Source organism: Taudactylus pleione, unplaced genomic scaffold (genome assembly GCF_031769625.1).
Source record: "Taudactylus pleione unplaced genomic scaffold, aTauple2 ptg000161l, whole genome shotgun sequence".
In the NCBI taxonomy this organism is placed as follows: Eukaryota; Metazoa; Chordata; class Amphibia; order Anura; family Myobatrachidae; genus Taudactylus; species Taudactylus pleione.
Window position 1 is genome coordinate 5,468,623 of NW_028284563.1, and position 26,795 is coordinate 5,495,417.

Below are 26,795 nucleotides of genomic sequence, written 5' to 3' on the forward strand. Positions count from 1 at the left end.
AAGAATCTGACATAAATGAGCAAATCAAAAAGTTATTTATGCAATTTGTGTCTTTATTCGTTGTTTAACCTTTGACCTTGTTAAATTGAACCTTAATTTCCATTTCACATGCTGAACAGACTATATGATTCCCGTAATCCCATTAAGTATGCTCTTAATCATCATACTACAATATGGTGTATGTCACCAGTACCTTACAACCTCATATTATGCTAATATTTTATTTATTTATTTATTATCAGTTATTTATATAGCGCACACATATTCCGCAGCGCTTTACAGAGAATAGTTGACCATTCACATCAGTCCCTGCCCCAGTGGAGCTTACAATCTATATTCCCTGTCACAATACATACCACAATATAAAATAATTGTAATTATTTCTCAATGTTTAAAAAAATGTTTAAATAATATAATTAAGGTACTCCTAAAGAGAAATTAAATATAATTTTCAATTAGATCTTGTTATGTTACAGCATGGTATGTATAACATATTGCATTCGTCTTTCTGCATATTGTGTTTACTAATATGACTAGGAAAAGTCATTGTACTGTGTGGTAAAGCTGAAGTCTTATATCAGACATTCATGTAACCAGTGGCGTAACTAAGGGGTTTGGCACTCAGGGCAAGGGAATAAACGGCACCTCCCACAATAGTTACCCCACGGGCCTAATGCCCAACAACCTGGCAGGTAGGAATTAACGGTAGCCTACCTGTCCTCAGCCACAGACTTCTGGCCAGGACGGGCCAGCGCCACTACTGCCGGAGCTCTTCTGTCTTGAGTTCAGCATCTTCTGCCCTCTTCCAGTGCCCCTGGAGCTCTTCCTGTGAGGTCTACAAACAATGACCGTCGCTGCCGAACTGACTTTTCTGGCCAGTGGAGTCTGATGTCAGACGCCATGGATGGAGTCAGCCATGATGTGGCTTGCTGCGGCCGCTTTCTATTGGCTGCTGGTCTGCAAACTGTAATGCCACCCGCCACTGGGAACTGCCTGGTGAGATGTATCCCGCCTGGGACACATCTCCCCGGACTACAGGACTTCCAGTTCTAGGATCAACACTTGATCATTGCTGGATATTGCGGAGGGGGGCGCCCCTCTGCCGGGGCACCCAGGACAAGATGTTTCACACACACTTCCCAGGTTATGCCACTGCATGTAACAGTGCCCTTAGTGACCAAATGTACCTAAGTATTTTGTGTTTTTTTGTTTGTTCAAATATTAAAATTTTTTCAAAAATCAACTTTGATCAAGTAAGATCTTCGATGTGATATATAAATTGTATATACGTTTTACTTAGGGCCTGATTCAGATGTGGACACTATGTTGATTTCATGCAGTTCAGCGATTATCAGTGGACTGCGCATGCGTCTTAGCTGCAATGCGCACAACAGGTGATTGAATTGTGATCAAATGTGACTATGGATGTAGTGAGGATTTATTCGCAAGTGATTGAAGACAGGGGCCATTTTGTGGGAGGCAGCAGGGAATGGCGGCAAAAACACTTGTGTGTCAGGATCTTCCTTCGGGGCATGTATCTTCCTACATCTGCAATCCCTTATGCAGAATATTTGGCGCCACGGCCATTCTGCGCAACTATAGGGTTACTCATATGGTTGATTATCAAAGGATCTGCGCTCATGCTGCGTGTTTGTACGCAGTTGCTTGAATCTGTGAAGCTGCCGGTGATCGTCTCCATACATTTCCTGGTGACTGTGGGCCTGCACTTTTCTTACTATGGTGGTGCCCTGGGGCAGCTTGGCTGGGCTGGTTTTGGGGGGTCCTGCACTCTAGATTTGAACCCTAGTATGTTAGGGACCTACCCGAAAGAGGTTACCTGGATATGGTGGGTAGGCCCATAACCTTGGCCATGATTATGCTAAAAACCTCTATTGATTGCAAAATTTTATTGCATTCATATATATTATTAATAATTTGGAGATGTGCACCTGAGATTTGTCTGTTTCTGTGCCTGCAATTAGTCTCATCAGATAGCACCTCCCATCATATATATAGTCAGGTTGTGCAGTCCAGAAATCTTTCCCATATACTCCATTTAATGTGCTTTATTGCACTTCTGAGGGAAAGGAGATGCCCCCATTCTAGATTAGCACTCTTCCTTATTGGTTTAAAAGCATTGAGTATGGTAATGTATATGCACACTGTATTAGGCACAATTCTAGGTAAGTCCTACAAGTTATATACTGTAGTGCAACTTTGGTTCATTTTTGGGGTGTGGGTCCCCCTGGATTGCGTTGGGTAATCTGTCTCAGGGCACCGCATTATAACACATTTTCCTTTATATCACATTTTAACCCTTCACTGTGTGTGTTTAATATATATGTACTTCACTTTTTTATTTTCATTCTTTATACGCAGCTGCAGCTGCTCCTAACTATCTCTTTACACTGCACTTTTCTTACTATGGTGGTGCCCTGGGGCAGCTTGGCTGGGCAGGTTTTGGGGGGTCCTGCACTCTGGATTTGAACCCTAGTATGTTAGGGACCTACCCGAAAGAGGTTACCTGGATATGGTGGGTAGGCCCATAACCTTGGCCATGATTATGCTAAAAACCTCTATTGATTTCAAAATTTTATTGCATTCATATATATTATTAATAATTTGGAGTTGTGCACCTGAGATTTGTCTGTTTCTGTGCCTGCAATTAGTCTCATCAGGTAGCACCTCCCATTATATATATAGTCAGGTTGTGCAGTCCAGAAATCTTTCCCATATACTCCATTTAATGTGCTTTATTGCACTTCTGAGGGAAAGGAGACGCCCCCATTCTAGATTAGCACCCTTCCTTATTGGTTTAAAAGCATTGAGTATGGTAATGTATATGCACACTGTATTAGGCACAATTCTAGGTAAGTCCTACAAGTTATATACTGTAGTGCAACTTTGGTTCATTTTTGGGGTGTGGGTCCTCCTGGATTGCGTTGGGTAATCTGTCTCAGGGCACCGCATTATAACACATTTTTCTTTATAACATATTTTAACCCTTCACTGTGTGTGTTTAATATATATGTACTTCACTTTTTTATTTTCATTCTTTATATGCAGCTGCAGCTGCTCCTAACTATCTCTTTAGTGATAAGAAAGTGATAAGGTGCCAGCCAATCAGCTCCCAACTGTCATTTTTCAAACACAGCCTGTCAGATGACAGTCGGGAGCTGATTGGCTGGCACCTTATCACTTTTTTATCACTTTTCACTCTGTCTCCTAACACTGCATAGTAAATAGACCCCAATGTCTATTCCATAATGTCCAGTAAATTCTACTTATTTATAGTCTGAAGATTACATCTCTCAATGAAGGATAAATCTGATTTTCAAAATCACGTACATAGCACGCTATAAAAAGTGGAACATTTATTAAAAATAATTCACTTTTGACAAAATTAAAAAGAAAGCATAACATCAATAGAAAGGGTTAAAATTTTTCTCTTACATCAAAAAGTGCTGTTGCAACGCGTTTTGCGGATACTATCTGCTTCCTCAGGCAGTTTGATAGGTGTCTCCCAACAAGCCCATTCCTGTTTGTACTAATTGCTGTGAAAAGGTGGAATCATTGTGAGTAGTGATGATATTAAAATGAACCTCTATATAACCCTGCCTGTACCTTCTAAAATCTTTAATATAAACCTCTAAGGATGACGCTAATTTGCGTACGCAGTCATACAGTAAATAAAGACTTAGACCTTGAATCTGTGGTTCCAAAGCACAAGTGTTATTCAAGTAAAAGTTCAGACAGTTACACGCAATTGATCCAGACACAATTTAGGTGCAAAAGAAAATTATACGGACCCAAGTACAGTATACATACGCAGCGCTTCCGGACCCAAAGATAGGCATCAGCAAGAGACCCCTCGTCATACAGATTTCAGCACGAAGACTAAGAACCCAGCATTTGAGCACACATATTTATACCCCCCCAGAATAAACAGGACAATAGAGAAGTTTGTTGCTGATGTCATTGGTTCCCAGGGGAGAAGCATCTGTTACAGGGCATTTAACAGGCTGGTTCAAATAGACTCTCCCTGCCTCTAACAGCTGGGGATCTTTCCCTTCCCGCCCCCTGCAACATCCTAACAGTTGTTCATGAAATATACATTTTGTTGCTTGTAGGCTCTGCAATCCATAACTCGAGAATGCATGATGCAATCTCCCCACCGATAATGCCGGAAAACTGTAAAAAGAGTATGCATTAGTACAAATCCAAACACGACTTGTTTAGCATGTATAATACCTTAGTTATCAAATATCTTTATTTCTCAGCATTTAAACTAACTGAACCAACTTAAATCATACACTTTAAAGCTTATTAAACCTTATGTGTGAATATGTAATGTGTGAGTATTCGGGGTTTGATATAAAGACGTATTAATGTGTGTATGAGGAAGGGTGCCCTTAACTCTCACTAAGTGACCATCTTACCAGTGTGACATGCTGAGCCAGATAGTTCCACATGCCCACTCTGCCAGCAGTCCCCCCCACCTGTCCCAGGCTTCAAAAGAAAAACTCTTTATTCTCTCAGTCTCTTGTGTGAAATGCAAATAGCCCAGCTACAAGAGACAGACCTAAGATGACACTCTAGTCTTTGAAGTCATGTCATTGCAGGAAGCTTGCTAATGTAGGTGTGTATTCTAGCCAGACCACCTGTAGTGAGGGCAGACACTGTGCAGGAAGCTTATCTACACAAGCTAGTTGTCACGTAGTCATTTGCTTTATTCAGCTAATGCAATCAATTTTGCCATACTGTAAAGTCATTTCTGAAATATATCCTTTATAATACGTAAAGTCATGAAATAGGCTTCTGGTGAATCGCCGTAACTTGCTAATAGTATTATCGCCACATGTACTAAAGTGTGAGTTTATCTAAAATGGCGCTTAGGCGGCCATCTCTCAAAATGGCATCTTGCGGCCAGTCGCAAAATGGTGTTGCTGCGATTCAATTTTAAACTGATCTTGTCTCAGCCAATAATCTAGTTTCGACAGTAGGGAGAATGCTTGGCACAGCACTGAACATTACAACTCTTAGGGATATAAGTAATAGGTTCTGATTTTCTGGAGCCAGCATTTTTTGGCGATATAGCTGCTAAATTGAAATCTATTTTAAGGCAAAATAAACCTGTTTTTTTTTATAAAACAAGTTGGTGCTTTAAATTTAGTGGCTATATTGAGGAAATCACTCTGGTTCCAGGAACTCAGAACCTATTAGATATACCCCTTAGTGTCAAGGTTGACAAATTTTGATAAAACTTTACTGCAGATTCCTCATTATCTATATTTCCCATACACCATTATACTGTCCTTCTCATTTCCTCACCCTGCAAGTTATTGCTGTGTTACCCCATGCCAGATTTTGAAAACTAGTTTACTCTTAGGACCCACTGCCAGTTCTTTGTTTGAGACCAGGACAAGTCACTGAGAAGTTTATCCAACTGTTTATAAAAGTGATAAAAGGCTCATCTTTTTAAAAAAAAAATAAAAAAATAGACATTTGTCACTCAAAATAGCAGTCACCTTGATTAAACAAATCTCTTTGCTGCTTCCAACAGTGACAGGAGGCATTAGGATTAGAGAGATGTGCGTTTTGGTTCTCCAGAAATCCAAATCTACCTGAATTTTGTTAATCTGGACAGATTTGAGTCAGGGTTCTGATCTCCTGAGAGGATCCATACAGATCCGAGTCACGGTTCTGATCTCCTGAGGGGAACCAGACAGCTGCGAGTCACGGATCTGATCATCCCACGGTTCGGAATTCGGATTTTAAATTCGAATTTCGGGTTTTGGATTGCAAAAATTATATGATTTTAGCCGTTTTTAAAAACTTTTTATCATTTTTTTTTTTAAAAACAAACCCAGATCCAAAACCAAAAGCAAAACACGCAAGGGTGGTTTTTCAAAACCAAAACACGAAAAAGAATTCAGATCCAAAACCAAAACACGGGGGTCAGCGCACATCTCTAATTATGGATACACAGCTGCCTCTTGTGCTCCTACCCCATACTTGCTGACATTTTTCATCTCCTTACCGGGAGAAGCCCGGGGAGGAGAAGCAAGTTGGTGGTGTTGGGGGGGGGGGGCGGATGGATCGCATCATTTAAATCCCACCCCCTCAATGCAATTTGCCACGAATGGTGAATATTTATAGAATAGCGTCATTAGGTCACGCCCTCTAATCGCGGACTCGTCGGTCCGCTAGAAAATTCTCCTTATTCTGCCTACTTCACTAGGAAGTGAGCAGAATACGGGAGAAGTGCCTACCCATCCAGGGATGCGGGGGGTTACCGAAAAATCGTGAGCCTCCCGCCACTTCCGGGAGGGTAGGAATGATCTCTCTTTCTCCACTCAACTCTCCAGGTGTTGCTCCTGCTGGCTTCTGCAGAGATAATTCTACTCCTCTATCACTACCCCTGTAAATGCCAGATCTAAATGACTCAGGGCCTGATTCAGCTGGGAATATAGCAAGTAACTGTGTATCTGGACAAACCATGTTGCAATACAAGGAGGGCAAATACATACATTTATTTTGCATACAGGGTAAATACTGATTTTGCATGTAGCCCACAAATGCTGGACAGCTTTATTTTTACAATGCACTTTAGATGTCAGTTTGGACATATCCCTCCCAAATCTAAATCTCTCTGTACATTTTAACTCTGCCCCACCTGCGGTGCAGCATGGTGTTACCGAGATGCACAATTACTTGCAATATCGCACTCAGGCCCTGATTCACCTTCAGACGGAATAGCTAAGCTGCCCGCAAGCAGCTTAGCTGTTCCGTCTGCGCTGATATGGTAATGCAGCAGGAGGCACCATACTCTGCTGACCGTTGGCTAAGGTGACCCATGGGGTCACGCAGCTGGCCGTCGCAACTGCAAGGAAGAGGCCTCAGCCGACGGAGAGCCTTGTCTCTTCCCTCCCCCCCAAACAGCAGCAGCCTGTCAATCACTGACAGTCTGCTGGCAGATTACGTGCGGGCTCGCAAACCCGTTCTGCACATGCGCAGAACGGGTCTGGTGCCTGCACAGATTCACGATCAACGGTCTATTCGAAGTTAACAATCACTTCCCAGTCTTTTGAGATGTCTCTGGAAATGAAACGCATGCATAAATTTGCATACCAATCTATAAATATCACATTGATTTCTAACCTCCTACCATTGTGCACTGTGGGCCTGAGCGCTCGCAACCGGGTCGATGGTGGCCCAGAGCGCATGCGCACGACGGAACCGGCTCCGTCGTGCGCATGCACGAGACCCGTATAGCGATGGGCAAGCCATCGCTCCGGGTCTCGCACCAAAGGGGGCGTGCTGTCGATGTTGAGTGACAGCACACCCCCTATGGTGGGCGGGCCGGGGGGGGTGGCTGCCCAGACAGAGGCGTTCCCATGAGAATGCCTACCATCTGGGGGCGGCCCAACTGCCATCACAAGTGATGTCAGTGGGAGAGCTTTCGGCTCTGTTTGAGCCGAAAGCTCTCTGAGGCTTGCGGCAACAAGTCCCTACCACAAGGGTCTCGTCGCAAGCCCGATGGTCACGATGGTCTTGACCATCGCAACAATCTTCCTTGCCACTCGCTATAGCTGTGGGTGGTCACCCACAGCTATGCGAGCGGCCAGGAGGCCGTTCTAAAAAAAAAAAAAAAGGCCGGCCCTGATTCAGAGCGAGCGCTCTGTCAGAGCGATCGGCTCTGAATCAGGGCCTGTGAGTGGAGATGAACTAAGCCTTGGAGAGAGATAAAGTGGGTGGAGATAAAGTACCAACCAATCAGCTCCTCACTGTCACTTTACAGGCTGTGTTTCATTAATGACAGCGAGGAGCTGATTGGTTGGTACTTTATCTCTCTCCACTCAGTGTAGTCCCCCACAGCTGGACTAGGCTGTAAAGGGGGTTCACATAATGCATTGCAACTACCTACTCTACTCAGTTTCTCTGAGGTGTCCACAGCAACTGAGTAGCAACAGACATTTGTGTTGGAGCATATCTGTGCCTACTGCTCTTGACACCCATTCACTTCTATGCAAATTGTAACACATTTGCGTAAAAAAAAGAGGATGTAGTTATGAGACCGGCAGCCGCGATGCTGCTGGTTTCAATCGACATCCAAATCCTGACAAGGAACTTAAGATAGGCGTTGAAATACCGCGGGGAGGGGGGGTTAGATTTAGGCAGTATAGCGGGGTTAGGTTGTGGAGGGGGCAGTTAGGGATAGGCACCCGTAAGGAGGGGGGTTAGACACTAAGGGGGGTTAGGTTTAGGCACTAATGGGGAGGGTTAGGATTAGGTTGCTGGGTGGGGAGGGTTAGGCTACAAGAAGGGAGGGTAAGGGGGGGAAGGGTAAGTATACTTACCCGACACCTGTCGGGATACCAACCATCGGGATGCCGCTGTCAGTATTCTATTCTATTCCAAAAATAAGATGTGGCATCACTAAAGCCAATCTTGCCCATTGTAAATGAACGCCTTTGTCTGTAATGTACATTTTGTATCTCATAGTTTAATTACTAAAAAAAAAAAAAAGCAGGTCATTATTGCATTAATTACATTTAACAGATATGCTGCATATTTCACTTCGATCTCATCATCACGTAGATCCAGGCAAGTATTTTGAACATACATAAATCATGGATTTTCATATAAAAAAATATTGAGAGACAGAGGGCTCGATTCAGACCCGGATGCTAAGCTGCATTCTCTTGCAGCCAAAAGGGGCCGGGTATGCAAATTCTGCAATCGCACTGTCTGGTGTAAGGACGCCCTCTATGTCTAAGAAAGCGACGGCAGAGTGAGTGTATGCCAGTGTAAAGACGCCCACTTTTCTTCCTTAGCACACGTCATCTCCAGGAAGTGTAAGATTAATCAGTACCGTCGAGAGCCATCGGAGCTGCACGTAGCGCTTGAGGTAGACCCTACCCTGCCACAAGCACTGCGATCACTGCAGGCTGAAATACAACCAAGTGACATGTACAATGACGCTTCCATGCTAATTATGCACACCCATAAAACTCTGACACGCCTGCGTTCACAGCACCACTCCCCGTTCACAAGCACCTTCCCCTGTTACCACCCACAAACGGTCACCCATCTGTCACTCAAAGTAGCGTCCAGTCTGTGTACTACGAGCAGGGCCATAGCTAGGGTAGTGCGGCCGGTGCCATGGCACAGGGCCCCACAGGTCAGGGGGCGCTGTTTGGGCCTGTCAAATTCCTGTTTATTATCATTCTCACTTGTAGCTTCCTCTTATTTCATCCCCAGCATCTCCTGGCCGCTCCTATCTCTTCCCTATGAGGCCATTCCCCTTTTATGGGTGCATTATGTCCCTTTGAAAAATGAGGGGGGCGCCAATGCTCTTTCTGGCACAAGGCACGAAACAATCTAGCTACGGCTCTGACTACGAGCACACAATTCCCGATCGCAGTGACTGGTTCACGCATGCGTATTTTGCCGCATACGCATGCGCAGACGGACGACAATCGCCCATAGTGTGCGTCCGCGGCTTAGCGAACGGGTTTGAATCAGACCCAGAGACTTTATGCTGCTGGAAATGTTTGTTTTTTAATATTATATTTGTTTTGGTGTTTTTGCGGTGGTGAACCCTTTAACGATATCAATATCCAGGTATAATGTACAGATCATTAATGTCCCAGCAGTATACATGCTGCCACTGGGTGAAATAATCAGACGTCATGGCCTGGTTTACCACTGCTATGCAGATGATACACAACTGTACCTGTCCTTTGCTCCAGGTACAAATGACCCAATAACAACCCTAAATGGCTGCCTAGCTGAGCTTCAGGAGTGGATGAGTGCCAGTTGGCTGCGACTGAACCCTGATAAAACAGAGGTTCTTATGATAGGTCACAGGACAGGGGTACAGCATAGCCAACCAACAGGACTTACGCTTGGGGGTTCAGAATTACAAAACACTAAACATGTGCAGAATCTTGGTGTTGTCCTGGATAGTGGCTTGACACTTAAACATCAGGTATCAGCCACAATCAAATCCTCATTCTTTCATCTGAGGAACATAGCCAGAATCAAGCACTTAATTCACTCAGAAGATCTGCCTAAAGTCATACATGCATTTATATCATCACGCCTAGACTACTGCAACGCCCTCTACCTCGGTCTCCCAGCAAAAGAATTACACCGCTTGCAGATGGTACAAAACGCAGCTGCCAGGCTATTAACCAACCAGCCCCGTTCCAGCCACATAACACCCATTCTCTACTCCCTTCACTGGCTGCCTGTCAGATGGCAAATTGCTTTCAAGATTGGATTAATAACTTACAAAGCCCTTCATGACCATGGCCCAGGGTACCTGAAGCAGCTTCTGATTCCCTACTGTCCCACTCGATTACTGCGATCCGTTGACGAAGGACTATTAACAGTACCTAGAATCTCACGGAATTCGTCTGGGGGTCGAGCTTTCGGTTTTGTGGCTCCAACCTTTTGGAACTCATTCCCTGCACAGTTCGAGAGGCCTCCACTCTAGAATCCTTCAATAATAGGCTCAAGACTCACCTATTCACCCAAGCATTTCATTAATGTCCCTTGTTTAAGCTTGTTTGGTATTTTGTACTGTAAATGTAAAGCACTTTGAGTCCTTTAGGAGAAAAGCGCTATATAAATAAAATTATTATTATTATTATTTTAGAATGTAAGATTCGTTTTTGGTATTATCAGAGAATAATGAAATAATGACTAATATTAAAACAAAGAAATGCCGCAGCATGTACAGTATCAATAAATATAATGTATTTCTCTGATGTTGTATGGTATTGTAGACAGAAGTGGTAAAAACCCCACCTGGTCCGAGACTTCCTTGCATTGCACACATACTGTACGCCTTACCTCTGTATAACTTAAACTTGCTTTTTTGTAAACTTTTCTTCTTCAATGAACTGTCACATCTTCTGTTTCAACATCATTAAAGGCAATTTGTGTGTACAGTGACAACTATAAAGTGCAAACAGGTTGTAGCAATCTGAATGGGACCTTCTACAAAAGCTGTGAAATAACTACATGCTTCCATAACACGAAAGCCGCTACATGTCCGAGCAAGACTAGTCACAGAACTGTGTTACACGGAGACAACGTTTTCCAGTAATTAAGGGCTTAATTTAGAGTTCTACGCTTCTAGCATCGCCGCAGCAGCAATGCTAACATATTCTAATGCCGCAGGTGGCGTCTTGTGTAAATAGATGTCTCCTGTCGCCTTCTGTGATCAGCACTGTGTCCAAGGGCGCAGCATCGGATTACTTGCTTGAACATCGGCCATAGCAGGGGTCGGTGAAGTTGAGTTGGAAGACACAGCCACTGGGCTTAGCACGGCCAGAAAGCGGGGCAGACTCAGACACTGGGCGCTCTTCCCCATCCCCAAAAGGACATAGCATGACAATCAGGCTGCCGCATAGGGGGCACTGCCAGCGATTTTGTAGAGTCTGACTGGCACAGTCCCATGTGTCTCAGTGCGCAAGAGGCTCTGCCATTGATGGTTGATGGTTTCAAAGCATCAGTAGGAAACCATTGATACTTGAGGTCTTACATGTGCAGACCATGGACATTATTAGCCATTGGGTCTCCATGTATCTAGGCACCAAAAATGCCTGCTGTTGTTGTGACTACCATTGCATGTTGCACTGGCCTCGCCATCAACAGATGTAGCCAGGAATAACTTGGCTAACCATGCCTTCATGTGTGTTGATCCCACCTACAGTTGATCTGGTTCCGCCTAGGTGAGGCCATTTCTGAAATTTTTCCAGAACCACTTTAAATTCCCAATCTGCCCCTTATAACACACATATCACAGTTAGATGTACCACTTGAACTGTTCCTTTTGTCTGACCAATTGTATGAGGGGAAAGGAAACCCTTCAAGTCCAGAGCAGCTTTGCACTCTGCGCATTACTGATACCCACCTGTGATGCCATCTTAGTGCTGATATTATCATGCCTATATCTACTATCTGGATGTCTGTTCATAGCCCCAAAGAGAGTGCAGTACTGTTGAACTCAATGTTGGCTAGCACAGACGGTGTAATGGTTAGCATTACTGCCTCACAGCATTGAGGTTGTGGGTTCGATTCCCACTACTACGTGGAGTTTGTATATTCTCTCTGTGCTTGCGTGGGTTTCCTCCAGGTGCTCCGGTTTCCTCCCACACTCCAAAAAATATACTGGTAGGTTAATTGGCTCCCAACGAAAATTAACCCTAGAGTGTATGTGTGTGAGCATGTGGTAGGGAATATAGATTGTAAGCTCCACTGGGGCAGGGACTGATGTGAATGGCCAAATTTTCTTTGTAAAACGCTGTGGAATATGTTTGTGCTATATCAATAACTGGTAATAAATTATAAATAAATAATATTGCAGCTGGTGGGTTGTTTCATGATCCCATCATGGAAGATATAACAGGACACCCAAGTCCAATAAAGAACTTCTTGGGGATAGAAAGTGATTCCATTCAGATGGAGTGTAGACTTCCACAGAATTTTATTGGCTTTTGGGGCATGTACAGTATGTACTGTACAAACGGTTGTTTTGTGCCAATCGCAATCTTTCCTAGAAATGCAAAATTTTGTGACAGTTGGATGGATCTTTAGCAGGGCCGGCTCCAGGCACGCTCCGGGGGTGCGGCCGCACAGGGACGTTGGGATCTGGCTGTAGAAGATGCCCGTCCTCCACCCGCTCGCTCCCATTACTATTTTAAGCTCAGGGGGAGGACTCGGAGAGGGAAGGGGCAAAGGGGGAGCACGGGACGGCGCTGGGTGCCGAGTAACCTAGCACCAGCCCTGATCTTTAGGTGCAGGTTGGCTAAGAGTGTAGATTATATGCAGACTGATCATCTTTTTCTTAGGATAACAGAAGAAAGTAGGAAGGATTTAAGTATATAGGATTATATTTTTATGCATCTAAAATGATAGGCCAGGATTTCAGACAGAGGTTAATAATGGAAAACTGCATTGGTTCGTGGATGCAGCCAGTCAGATTCATGGTACACTTAGAGGAAAATTGGGCAATGAGTGATAGCCAGCGCAATAAGTTAATACAGGACTGTTTGATATTATGGAGCTGTTTGAACTTTTCCAACAGTATTGATAGCAGAGCTGTGGGGCAAATGGTTTGACTAGGCTAGAACATGTGAGTGTGGTAATAATTAATAACGTACTGTATCTTCTTCCTTGTCCCATGTTATTAATGGTACCTAGTTGTAGCCATATTGATATATGTCTAGAGTTTGATATACAGGGAGTATAGGGATATTGTGACAGATCTCTGAGATATGATATATCACAATTTATTAGGGAAAGTTGTTTTAGCGTAAAAGGGCGGGACTGGCAGGGGTTAATGTTGGAACATAAGCATGCAGAGCAGGGGCGGAGTAATATAGGTGGGAGTGATTTGGTTTCAGTCAGGAAATGAGGATCCGTTTAGAGAGTGGTAGATAAGAACTGTTAGCAGCAGCTGACAGTCTGGAGTTCCCCTCACCAGAGGCTGACACTCATCACTTCACCGGTGCTGTGTGAAGGGAGAGCCTAGCAGCGTCTGGGAGTGTGAGTTTGCGCAGGGCCAGAGTGAGGCTGGATGGGTAGTGACTTGGTCAGAGATGACCACAGTTCCCAGCGATTGTTCCAGTAGAAGGCGGCCGGAGGTGAAGAGTACAGTCGCGTCAGAGCTGGGGCTGGTCAGCAGGGGCGTAGAGAGCCACGCGGGGCCCTGTTAAAGAGGGGGCGTGGCCTAATTTCAGAAGGTGTGGCCACGCCCCCTTGAAAAAAAATAGTGTTTTGCGGCGCCGCTAAACGGTGCTGTGCGCCAGGGAGGGGGCGCTGTGAGCCCCTCAGCCCGGCGCAAAGCCAGTGGGGGGTGCGGTCAGCGTGATCGCTCCCCCCTTCAGGCATAGGAGATTGCTGTGGCTGCTACTTAGCAGCCGCAAGCAATCTCCCACTGCAGCGCTGCTGCAGAGGGAGGGAGGGAGGGAGGAAGTGAGGGGGGGCGGCACCAGACCCAGGCCCCCGCCGGGCCCCTCTGGAAGCCCGGGCAAACTGTACCCGCTCCCCCCCCCCTCTCGGCGCCCCTGCCGGTCAGTAAGAGAGACCGCCCATATTGAGACAGCTGACAGCCGTGCCTGAGTCCCAGCCACCGATACCAAGGCAAGGAGAGCCTGCATTATACAGGCTGCTGACAGCTGGTCTGGTAGCAGAAGTGAGTGAATCTAACTAATGGCAGTGGGAACAGCAGCAGCGCTGTACCTACAGTGACTACTATTACACCAGTAACACACTCAGCTGGATCTATCATAAAGCATTAATAACTGACCCTAAACATAAACAGCACAGATAGGAGTTATTCTACCCCAGAAGTCACCTTGAGACTTATACTAACATTATTATTTGGAATCCTAGACAAACATATAGCAAAAAAGGAGGATATGTACTAAGGAGATAATCCTGAGGAGAGAAGAGCACTGATTTATCCTGAGGTTTTGAGCAAACAGCGACCTTCAAATTATCTACAGTATAAGTACTGATTGAACTCATCAATAATTGGGGACATAGCTCTGGCCTAGGTACAAAGAAAAAGGATTATATTACATCAATAACATCCCCACTTCTGTAGACTTATATATGATATTGTGGCTTAATTGGGGTGCTGCTACAAATTCTTTTCATAAAACTCCTTCATTGACTCCTGTCTCGCCCGCCCTTATTGTGCTATTTATGTTACAGAGGAGTGCTAAAAAGCTAGAGATACATAAACCTCCTTCTTTGACTCCTGTCTCGCCCGCCATTATTGTGCTATTTATGTTACAGAGGAGTGATAAATAGCTAGAGATACATAAACTTCCTTCATTGATTCCAGTCTCGCCCGCCCTTATTGTTCTATTTATGTTACAGAGGAGTGATAAATAGCTAGAGATACATAAACCTCCTTCATTGACTCCTGTCTCGCCCGCCCTTATTGTGCTATTTATGTTACAGAGGAGTGATAAATAGCTAGAGATACATAAAGCTCCTTCATTGACTCCTGTCTCGCCCGCCCTTATTGTGATATTTATGTTACAGAGAAGTGATAAATAGCTAGAGATACATAAAGCTCCTTCATTGACTCCTGTCTCGCCCGCCCTTATTGTGCTATTTATGTTACAGAGGAGTGATAAATAGCTAGAGATACATAAACCTCCTTAATTGACTCCTGTCTCGCCCGCCCTTATTGTGATATTTATGTTACAGAGGAGTGATAAATAGCTAGAGATACATAAACCTCCTTCATTGACTCCTGTCTCGCCCGCCCTTATTGTGATATTTATGTTACAGAGGAGTGATAAATAGCTAGAGATACATAAACCTCCTTAATTGACTCCTGTCTCGCCCGCCCTTATTGTGCTATTTATGTTACAGAGGAGTGATAAATAGCTAGAGATACATAAACCTCCTTCATTGACTCCTGTCTCACCCGCCTTTATTGTGCTATTTATGTTACAGAGGAGTGATAAATAGCTAGAGATACATAAACCTCCTTCATTGACTCCTGTCTCGCCCGCCCTTATTGTGATATTTATGTTACAGAGAAGTGATAAATAGCTAGAGATACATAAACCTCCTTCATTGACTCCTGTCTCGCCCGCCCTTATTGTGATAATTATGTTACAGAGGAGTGATAAATAGCTAGAGATACATAAACCTCCTTCATTGACTCCTGTCTCGCCCGCCCTTATTGTGCTATTTATGTTACAGAGGGGTGATAAATAGCTAGAGATACATAATCCTCCTTCATTGACTCCTGTCTCGCCCACCCTTATTGTGCTATTTATGTTACAGAGGATTGATAAATAGCTAGAGATACATAAACCTCCTTCATTGACTCCTGTCTCGCCCGCCCTTATTGTGCTATTTATGTTACAGAGAAGTGATAAATAGCTAGAGATACATAAACCTCCTTCATTGACTCCTGTCTCACCCGCCCTTATTGTGATATTTATGTTACAGAGAAGTGATAAATAGCTAGAGATACATAAAGCTCCTTCATTGACTCCTGTCTCGCCCGCCCTTATTGTGCTATTTATGTTACAGAGGAGTGATAAATAGCTAGAGATACATAAACCTCCTTCATTGACTCCTGTCTCGCCCGCCCTTATTGTGCTATTTATGTTACAGAGGATTGATAAATAGCTAGAGATACATAAACCTCCTTCATTGACTCCTGTCTCGCCCGCCCTTATTGGGCTATTTATGTTACAGAGGGGTGATAAATAGCTAGAGATACATAAACCTCCTTCATTGACTCCGGTCTCACCCGCCCTTATTGTGATAATTATGTTACAGAGGAGTGATAAATAGCTAGAGATACATAAACCTCCTTCATTGACTCCTGTCTCGCCCGCCCTTATTGTGCTATTTATGTTACAGAGGAGTGATAAATAGCTAGAGATACATAAACCTCCTTCATTGACTCCTGTCTCGCCCGCCCTTATTGTGATATTTATGTTACAGAGGAGTGATAAATAGCTAGAGATACATAAACCTCCTTCATTGACTCCTGTCTCGCCCGCCCTTATTGTGATATTTATGTTACAGAGGAGTGATAAATAGCTAGAGATCCATAAACCTCCTTCATTGACTCCTGTCTCGCCCGCCCTTATTGTGATATTTATGTTACAGAGGAGTGATAAATAGCTAGAGATACATAAACCTCCTTAATTGACTCCTGTCTCGCCCGCCCTTATTGTGCTATTTATGTTACAGAGGAGTGATAAATAGCTAGAGATACATAAACCTCCTTCATTGACTCCTGTCTCGCCCGCCTTTATTGTGCTATTTATGTTACAGAGGAGTGATAAATAGCTAGAGATACATAAACCTCCTTCATTGACTCCTGTCTCGCCCGCCCTTATTGTGATATTTATGTTACAGAGAAGTGATAAATAGCTAGAGATACATAAACCTCCTTCATTGACTCCTGTCTCGCCCGCCCTTATTGTGATAATTATGTTACAGAGGAGTGATAAATAGCTAGAGATACATAAACCTCCTTCATTGACTCCTGTCTCGCCCGCCCTTATTGTGCTATTTATGTTACAGAGGGGTGATAAATAGCTAGAGATACATAATCCTCCTTCATTGACTCCTGTCTCGCCCGCCCTTATTGTGCTATTTATGTTACAGAGGATTGATAAATAGCTAGAGATACATAAACCTCCTTCATTGACTCCTGTCTCGCCCGCCCTTATTGTGCTATTTATGTTACAGAGGAGTGATAAATAGCGAGAGATACATACACCTCCTTCATTGACTCCTGTCTCACCCGCCCTTATTGTGCTATTTATGTTACAGAGGAGTGATAAATAGCGAGAGATACATACACCTCCTTCATTGACTCCTGTCTCACCCGCCCTTATTGTGATATTTATGTTAGTTTAAGAAACTATTGGTAATACAAGAAGTCATATTTGAATGTTTCAAAGACATTGAAAACTGACCAATACATGGTGGATATTAACAAGGATGTCTATATAAACAATTGATAGAGGACTTCATCAATTTGTATGTTCATCAAAGAGACATTAGTGTTAGAGGACAGTATAACTTTGTTATTCTTGCACACAGTAATGTATATTGGTATATATGCATGTTCCCTAAATGTATGCTGAAAACTATGATGTGTTGTTAATGTGTTTGCTCTCATTCTTTCACATAACAAAAGTCTATAATAACGTGTGTTTACTTACCTGGAAGAGCATTAAGAAGGTCCCATTTCATCTGTACCTACGGGATTCAAAAGGGAGAAAGAAGTATGTGATTTATTGTGATAATTATTGTGTGCACACATTGCAAAATACACTTACATTTAATCAGGCTTACCCAAGCGAGCCTAGGTATTATACACGCATATAATTAAGCTTGGGTGGAGGCACATTTTATTGACCCAGTAAGAAAAGGGGTTACATCGTCCGCTGTGTTTTTAAATGGAAACATATTTTTTCTTTTTATGGTAAGCACGTGCCAGAGATTGGTTTGGGAGCATCTGATGCGTCCTCTGAATTCCAGATGGATAAGTTCCATTTATTGGTGCAAAACACATCCACACCTGACAGGGTTTTTCTGACAGATGGCTTGCAATTTACTGGTTTTCTATTGATGGTTTCATGCCATCGCTGCTAAGCGCTGATGGAACTATCAAATGAGACCATCGATGGTCAACCCTACAATGGTCATTCCTAGAAACAGATGGTGTAATCACGTTGTGCCCACCTCCTTTAATTATTACTTTTGCAAATGCTTTCCAAGTCTCCTGGTATGTTCAGGGGAGTCAAAAAATTTTTTTGGGGGGAGGGGGAGGAGACTACTTCCTGGATTCCCACACTTTCCCTGTGAAGTGGGTGTGGAGAGAGCTTGATAAAGGTAAGCAAGGAGCTATGCCATTTGTCCTGCACCTCCCACCAGGAGCTGCAAGGTTTGCACCTCCCCTGAAAGCTACAATTGAGACCTGAAAATCCATGGACTTTTCCATTAAAAAATTATTAATTTGTTAAATAATAGAGCAGAGGTTCTCAAACTCGGTCCTCAGGACCCCACACAGTTTATTTTTTCGAGGTCACCCAGCAGGTACACAGGTGTATTCATTACTTACTGACACATTTTAAAAGTTCCACAGGTGGAGCTAATTATTTTACTTGTGATTCTGTGAGGAGACCTGGAAAACATGCACTGTTTGGGGTCCTGAGGACCCAGTTGAGAACCTGTGTAATAGAGCACTGTGGGGAGTATATGTTGTTTTTATACATTACATATTTTTGTGTTTATTATGCTTCTACAGCTGGTGTAGTTATTGTATTTAAAAAAGCCACAGTGTAAATTAGACAATGATCTCTTAATTACTCATCATGTCAGATTTAATTGTCTGTTACTTTAAAACAACTTTTTTTTTTCTTTCAGTCAGATACGCTAAAGTGTTTTACAAGCAATTTCCTATCCAGCTATGTTTACCCAGAGCCATTATGTTAAATGAATTATTATGTTTGCAGTACCTGCAGCTGCCCTGATGGTTGTTACACCTAATTAAATAAACAAACAATTAGTATACTAGAATTACCACCTCAGTTTTACACCTAACAACATTGGAGTTAAGAAAACCGACATGCATTTTGATTTGGTGGAATTTTCTTAAAAAACAACAACATATATGTCCTAGTGCCAATATAATAAATACAAAATAATTTCCACAAAAACAATACTAGATAGATAGATAGATAGATAGATAGATAGATAGATAGATAGATAGATAGATAGATATGATATGATATAGATCACAGGTTCTCAAACTCGGTCCTTAGGACCCCAAACAGTGCATGTTTTCAAGGTCCTCACAAAATTGCAATTGAAATAATTAGCTCCACCTGTAGATCTTTTAAAATGTCAGTTTGTAATGAATACACCTGTGCTCCTGCTGGGTGACCTGCAAAACGTGACCTGTGTGGTTTCCTGAGGACGGAGTTTGAGAATCACTGATATAGATAGATAGATATGAGACAGATAGATTGATAGATAGATATGAGACAGAGATAAGGCCCCCATACATCAGCAAATGATTGCAGAAATCGTGCAATTTGCAATCGATTCTGTATACAAATCTTTCCCTTTTTCAATCTATTGCAAATTGCAGAATTGCCACAATCGATTGAAAAAGGGAAAGATTTTTATACACAATCGATTGCAAATTGCAAGATTGCTGCAATCAATTGCTGATGTATGGGGGCCAATAGATAGATAGATAGATAGATAGATAGATAGATAGATAGATAGATAGATAGATAGATAGATAGATAGATAGCAGGGAATTCAGTACATTTATATATTTGTAATGATGTACTAACCTGATTTATCATTAGTGGATATTTTTAGGATTGTTGACACAGGTGTTTTCCTGAATTCCGGTCAAAATGTTCACAGTTTAAAAGCATGTTGTCCCCTATGGGACAATAAAGTCAGACACCAAATTAATGCAGGGGCCAGTTCCACTTTTTAAGTGACACAGTTATTGAAATTGTGTCTAAGTTACCTTGCTGTTTAAACTAGAGATGATCGGTTCGGTTTTGGCTCAGATCTTCTCGTTTAGTTCGGATCTCAGAACGAGGCAAATCATCATTTATCATGTACACATGTCCCGAGATGTCCGTGAAAGAAGACATTTTGTCTCATTCTGAGATCAGAGGCAAAAAAAAAACGAACCGCTTATCTCTAGTTTAAACATATGGTAATGTTAAGGAACATAAAAGGTGTCTGCTTTGTACAGCCTATATTATTAATGTTCTATTGTTTGAATACGTCAGACGCAAAGTGCCTGCATATGCTGCATGGCTGCTAAATATACTGCTATGGGCGGGATGCAGCAACCGGAGAAATGCGGTCAAGCCCCCAAAATGCAGGTTTAACCGCAATTCTCATATGCACCAAGCCCTGCAATGTGATGCACACCCGGACTTAGAAGCAGTGGGTAACGCCATCTTCAGATAGCATTACCCTATAGAAGCCTCTGAGCTTGTATTCGGAGAGTGCTGTGAGAGGGATCCCATCGGATCCCTCCCAGCACGCGCCACGGCGCATGCGTCATCGACCCAGAAGTCCCTCATTTGCAAAGGACAGTTTTTCTTCACACAAACCAGCATAACTTACACCGGCATGCGTGTGAAGGGTGGCGCGATGCATCGCATCCCAAATGCCATGCATCATGTATCCTGCCCCCTATATGAGTATCCAACGTCTACGTGAAAATCTGTCTTTCTTCATACACATGCATCACTCCGCCCACTGTTCTTCATCTGTAGGGATCATTATTAGTATCAGCCCACAGGGCTCAGGACACCCACTGAGTAAACCATCGACTGTCATATCCACTGTCAAAGTGTCAATGCCCCAATGCTTGGTGCAGAGCATACGTAGCTGCAAATGCTGCAATTGCTTTATTCTACGCATGGGCAGCCTCCTGATAATTGCACCCATTTTTAGACTTGCACCTGACTCATGATCAGGCCCATATATCCACAACCATGGAGCCTTCCCCAACTTGTTAACATAGATTGACTTTTCCAAATAATGAAACTGAGACGTCACTCACTGAGTTTTTACAGGAAAATTGTATTCCCGACAAAACTTTAACTTTGTTATTCATATATCAGTGACGTGCGATGAGGTCAATGGCTGGGAAGGCACACATGGTGAAGGGTCTGTGTGCTGGAAGCTTGTCACACCCCCTACTCACTGTAACTCTCCTTTCACAACACTAAGCTTCAGTGTCCATTGATTCTCCTACCTTCATCTGCACCTGCTGCTGCTGACTGAGCTCTGATCTCTAAACACTGCAGTGCACTTCCTGGTCACATGACACATCCAAGGTGTCCATCAGTGCTCAAGGCACATCCCACATACTCAGTCATGCCTCTATTAGCTCTCTTTCTGTGCAGCTTACTGTCCATGGTGTTGCTCTGCAAGCAGTGTCTGACTATACAGAAGTGAGGCTGAGCTGTTGCTGCCTCATCTCTCATCTTCCTGCATTCCCAAGGAGCTCCACAAAGCTGGTCAGTGTTAACTATATAAATGATTATAATAAACAAAGAAGATGTTTATAAGTTATAGATATCTTATTTGTATTATTCCAATCATTTTCATATCAAATCTCAGGAGTATGATAGGAGAGGGTCTGCCTCACCTGCCTGCACTGACTACACGTCCCTGTCACATATGTACGGCCCTGAGAAAAGGACGCTGTGCCGTTCTGAAACATTGACCTGACTTGTTCCCATGACTTTTATGTTGTGTAAAAGTTTTGTTGGGCATACAAATTTTTCTGCAAACATCCTGTGAGCACTTCTAAGTTAGGTTGTCATGTTCAAAGCAACTATGTCTCAGTGACTCCTATGGGGCATATCACAATTATAGTAAAAATAAAAGGTAAGTGCACCCACCATGGTTCTGTTCAAGTAAGCTTTATTACTTGCAATCAATTCACATAATAAATGGGTATACTACTTTTTTTGACCCATAATTTGCCGGGATGCACCCCCCTTCCCCCATCCACACCTCCATCCATGGGACATACACTACTTACCTGAATGGCCAGGTGAGTCCAGGTGAGAACTGTATGTCCCGGAGGGGGGGTGTAGTCCATGAACTGGCAGAGGGGGAAGTGCGCACGCCTATGTGTGCCATCCCATCTTTGCCCCCAAATAGCTGCAGCCTATCAATCATGCTGTGGCTTGGGGCACTGCGTGCGGGTTTGCATGACCCATTCTGCACATGCTCAGAATGGCTCATGCACATGCACAGCCAGTTTTGGACTGGAGCTTGAAGGACCCACCTGGGGAATGCAGAGTGGTAGGGGCCTATGCTTTGGGGTGTGGTCAGTTACCACAGGGGATGAGGCCAGGCTTGGACAAACATTATAGAACATGTAAATGAACTATAATAGAGTAACAATGTATAATTCAAGTGCAAAGTTTGAAACCTGACATTAGAGCAAGTAGTGAGGCCCACCGGGGATTTCCCCTTTACCCCTGTGGGCCAGTCCAACCCTGTGCACAGCCCCCACACCGTCAGAGATGTACGCAAACCATCAGATTTACATAAATCTCTGAATCAGGCCTTTTCTTCCAAGGATTTGCACTAACACTCAGCTCTGGGTCAGCCCACTTACTATGAGCATAATGGAATATAGTGATGTGAGAGGTCAGTGGAGGGCGGAGGGCAGAGAGAGAAGAGCAGAAGAGGAAGAATCTACAAACATTTGGGATGAAGAAGAAACAAACTTTGGATGATATCATAGTTCCACTTCATTTAAACTTCTTCAATTTCCCTTAATTATAAAATAAAATGTCCATTAACAGTAAATATGTGTTTTGTCTGTCATTTGCACCAAATAATTACAATACAATTATTTCTAAGAGATGTGTACAATAGGTGGAAACTTGGGCTCATGACAATCAAATGTGGGCAATTATCTGGTGGAGTCATTTTTTTGTGTCATTTGTGTCACTGGGTGTGCAAGAAATGTTTCAATGCTACTGTACTCATCTGCCAGGATGTTTTGTCAATTATTCACGGCTGTCAGACACACTGTCTACCCGTCACATTCCACGAGCTGTCACTTATGTCTTGCTGAACAAAACCTGTCCACTTTAGTGACATTTCATACTATGATAAGGAGAAATGTTGTGCTTTCTGCATCTATGGTTCTGCTGCAAACTATTTACTGACGTACCAAACCAAACGAGTAGCACATTCATTTCCTACTTCTATATTTTTAGCGAGGGATGTATTTATGAGGCTATTATAGCCTATATCAATGTGAATAATACATTACAATGAACACTATCTGAAAGTATGTAAACTATAATTGTAATAACTGTATATCTGTATGCTGATTCATACCACTTTTATACCTAAATTCCATGTCTGACCCGGAGGTTGGAACAGGGTTCCGATCCGGATCAGACCCGGAAGTTCCCCGGCGCCAACCCAGGAAATTCCTGAATTAGCGCCATTCACACCGGAGCCGGGTCTGCAGTGACCCGGCTTTTCCGGCGTTGAAGCGGATGCTTGGAGATTCGGCAGGCATGTGGCACTATCCAGGTCATCATGACACGGATCGCGCAAATTTACACTGTAGGGTTTCACAGGTTATTCCCGTGTTAAACCCTGCAAGTTACCTGGGTTGGATTGCTGGGTCACTCCACTCAGGAAACCAACCCTGTCCCCTTTTACACCAAGGAGCTGCCTGGGTTATCCCTGCAATTTCACCTCTGGTGTAAAAGAGATATTACTAAGCTGTCCAATCAATATTATATATAAATACACAGGTCACTAATGGATGAATAAAATATTCTTAAGTCAAGAATAATCTTTTTTCACTATCTAGACATATTATAATGAGGAGAATATACCTTACCTACAGCTCTCATTATAATACTAATGACATTAATAGGTATCATAACCAGATATCACATATATTTCAGGGTCTTGATTAAATGGGAGTAGGTGCGGTATATTTGATCTTATCTCCCCAGAGAGTTATCAAGTGGGAGGATATCAGATGTATTTTATATCCCATAAGTGCATACAATTGACTCATACAGTAAACTGTGTATGTCTGAACTAGCTGAATTAATCTGCACTATTACTAGTTCATCATACTGATAGTGATACTAAAATTGCGGAGTATTGACTCAGTATATAGATCTATATTTATTACACCTCTGTGTATGTAATATATCTGTGCACAGCATATGCACTCAATTACCTCATCTGCAGCTATTAAGTATCAGTTTATGGTAAGTAGGTACGTATTTCATAGACTGATAAATAGCTGCAAATTTGGCTCCAGAACCGTATGTGACTAACAATCTCTATGATATCCAGCATGACGTGTGGTTAATTCAACTGTGCCAGATGCAAGTATCAGAAATGGGCCCATGTTACATAACATTGTAACATTCTGTCATACCGAAATAATGTATCCTCTCAAGAGACATTTGTTGCACATGTACATAACCACTGTTAAATAAATATATACTTTCGCTTTCCTTTATTTACTGATGGACTTCACAGGCGTGCAATCCAGTGATTCATGTGTCACCTTACTAATGGAGGGTACTAGTTACCCATTCCGTGTCTCTCTTATAGCCTTCCTCGTGCAGCGTGTATGATATTACACGTCTGATGTGGTTCTCATAGTACCCACATGTTCTCATAGACATAATGGAAGACAGTTTAATTCACATAATACAGTAGTGGCTTACAGTCATTTAAAACGGGAGACCAAACAGCGTGTCACCCCTACCCTGATGCGTGTTTCGCCAGAAGCTTAATCATAGGAACCTGCTGTATTATTTGTATATCATACACCTAGCTTGTATAGCCATACGGTACAAGATGCCCGTCACGATTGAGACACCCCGAGAAGTACAGCTGGGCTGCGACTTTAACCCTACAGAAATTAGGAGTCTGTTTACTAAGCCTTGGATTGAGATAAAGTGAACGGACATAAAGTACCAACCAACCATCCTAAAGGTGCGTACACACTGGTCGATATTTTAAACGACCAAACTATAATGATATCTTTATCGTTCGGTCGTTCAGTATATCGGCCAGTGTGTTTGCATCAACGACCAATGATGTGCAATGTCGTTCATTGCCCATACCTGCATGACAACCTGATGATATTGTCAGGTTGTTGCAGATTCGGGGATGAGGGGAGTGCCCGGCACTGAACGATACCACTCATGATATTGTTCAGTGTGGGTGCTCAATATCGTTAACTACATTGAGCACAAGTACGCACAAGGACTGTCATTTTCAAACACAGCCTGTGACATGGCATTTAGGAGCTGATTGGTTGGTACTTTATCTCCATCCAAAGCTTAGTAAATAGACGAAGCACCGAACGTGAGAAAGAGCCACGGCCACTCACATCAGAGCCTTCTCAGATTAAGATTCAAGGCCTGATACAGATGTGCACATTTCTGCAAATATAAGTGAATGATTTAGCTCAGGGGTCTTCAACCTTGGCCCTCTTCTGGCGCCTCACATCTGCCGCTTACAAACAAAAGACGAAACATCGGGAACATCAGTCACACAACGAATATCTGTGCAACCCTATGCTGTCTCAGAATGTTCATCACACCTAAGACGCCGGGTCCTCTGCAGCTGCTTACGTATTCGCAGAGGCTCACTAGGGCATGCCCAGAAAACAGTCCCGACACGCCTGCGTTTTTGTAGCCACCCCCGTTACCTCCCTCAAACGCTGACTACCTGTCACTCACTTTGCAAAAAAATCCTCATGACCTGATTCAGACCCACTCGCTAGATACGGACGCTCGCTCGATGCGTATGCAAGTTCAGCTAAATGATGTTAGGCGAGCATTCGCACAGCAAGGCATAAGCACGCCTACTATGTCTTGGCGTGCGATCGCTTTGTGTATGCAGATGCCCACCAGCCTGTCTTAAGACGTCCACTTGCGCACGTCATCTCCAGGAAGTGTATGTAACCATCAGAACATCGAGGACCATCAGAAGCAAACGCAGCGCTTGTGGTTGACTATACCCTACCGCAAGCACTGCGAGCACTTCACTGTGAAATACAACCAGGTGACATGTACTATGACGTTACCTGTTAATTATGTACACCTCTGAAACGGAGTTAAGACGCTCAGGCACGCTTGCATTTGCACCTCCACTCCCCCGTTTTTAATGGCCAGCCCCTGTCACCACCCACAAACGGCTTCTCCTGTCACTCACTCTGCCGGGCAGTCTATGCACAGCAAGCTTACGCTTCCCGATCACTCAGACTGGTTTGCGCATGTGCACTGCAATGCATAGACATGCGCACATTGCGAAACATCGCCAGCTACAAGCGAACGCCTCCTAGCGAGCGGATCTGAATCAGGTCCTCAGTGCGACCGTCGCCAGAAACCCATCGCCCCACTCGGGGGCAGTGTGGCTTTGGCGCATGCGCAGTAGCCAAAAATCCCTCCACTGCGTTTGACATTGTCACTGCGTGCACCAATGACTCAGGCCCTCAGTCGCAGACATACAAATAGTGCACATCAAGCTGATCAGTGCACGGTAGCAATGGAGTCTTGTCGCTCCCAGCTGTTTTATTTTTTGTGAATAAGATGCACATTTTCTACCAGAAAGATGCTCGGCGCGCCATGTATTTGTTGCGACTTGCAAAAGTGTATGAGGACAAAGCTGTAAATCCTAAAAATGGTTTCTCCCGTATTTGCAATAGAGAGGAC